This window comes from Myotis lucifugus, unplaced genomic scaffold, assembly GCF_000147115.1.
Source record: "Myotis lucifugus unplaced genomic scaffold, Myoluc2.0 scaffold_18, whole genome shotgun sequence".
Lineage (NCBI taxonomy): Eukaryota > Metazoa > Chordata > Mammalia > Chiroptera > Vespertilionidae > Myotis > Myotis lucifugus.
In genome coordinates this window covers 4,113,785-4,115,018 of record NW_005871066.1, presented here as the reverse complement: position 1 = coordinate 4,115,018, position 1,234 = coordinate 4,113,785, and the positions used below count along the sequence as shown (strand labels likewise).

General features: G+C 66.1%; 1 protein-coding gene across 1 annotated transcript in view; it reads right to left on the bottom strand.

Moving 5' to 3' along the window:
• ZNF775 (zinc finger protein 775) overlaps positions 1-206 on the bottom strand; it is a 22,350-nt gene extending 22,144 nt beyond the window's left edge. The window contains 1 exon segment of the mRNA XM_023751006.1: positions 115-206. The gene's annotated coding sequence lies outside the window, so the exon portion shown is untranslated.
• Between the last annotated feature and the right edge of the window lie 1,028 nt (positions 207-1,234).

The window sequence follows — 1,234 nt, the reverse complement described above, 5'->3', positions numbered from 1 at the left end:
GGTGGCGGCAGCGCGGGAGGAGCGCCCGGGCGCCGGCGCCTTCGCGCGGCCTGAACCTCCGCGCGCCCCTCCCCGCCCTGACTCCGGCTCGGAGGGCGGGACGGGAATAAATACCTTTGACTTTGAGGCTAAGGTTAACGGGAACTGCCACCCGGGGCGGCGTGGGCGCTGGGCCCCCGGCCCCGCCAGACCCGGCGGGGGACGGGCGCGCGCCCCTGATTGGCTGGCGCGCCTGGCACCCCCAGGGCCGCCCCGCCGCCTGATTGGATGCGCCGCTCAGATGACCGCCTCGGCCTATCGGAGACGCCCGCGGGGCGGCCCTTTTGTTCTCCGGAACCAATAGTCGGGGTCGGCGGGCTGACCGCGCCTCCCTCGGCGCCGGAGGCGCTGTGAACGCGCTGGCCGCGGGGCACCTGACCGGCGCCCTGGGCTTCGCGGTGAGGACCGGCGGGGACGAGCCAGGCTCTGCCGGGCACCCTGCCCTGTCTCCCCGGGGCCCTCCCGCCCGGCCCCGCAGGCCGCGCTGTGAAATCCACCCCGTTCGTCCGATGCGCCTGGGGGAAGAAGCAGGAACCCGCTCGGACGCTCACACTCGAGTGTGCATGTGACGTGGTGGTGGTGCGGGCACCACAGCGCACCAGGTGTGAGTGCGATGTGCGTGTCTCGTGTGACGGGAGAGAAATCGCCCTCCGCAGCCGCGCGGCCCTGCACGCCGTGGGCGCGACCAGCGGTCCCGGGGTCTCATTCAACCCAACCCCCGGCTGCGGGTGGAGGAAACAGCCATCTGGGATCGAGTGTCCCCGCTGCTTTAGAGGCGGGTCCGGGTGGCCAGGGAGGGTCTTCTGTTCCCGGAAACCTTCAGGAAGACTTTCCTCTCCTACCCCCGGACTGGAAGTGCTCCTTGGTGTCAAATTCCTCACCGGGAGCCAGCCACGTCCGCTCCCACGGGCAGGTGCTCTCGGGAGCTGCTTAGAAACCGCCTTTGGGACGGAGGTTGCTACCAACAGGAACGGGGCGCTGAGACTTCCTGCAAACCTTCCTGGCAATCACCAGTTACATGACCTTAAGCAACTGCATTCATCTGTAAAAGAAGAGTACCTACCGCACAAGATAATTTAGGAACACTTCTTTGTCAGGTGCCACTCACCTGAACAATTTGTGGCTATTATTAAGCACCAGATTATGCCAGGTGCCATTAACCTGTGCAGAAATTAACGAAGACTGGCAGAAAAGG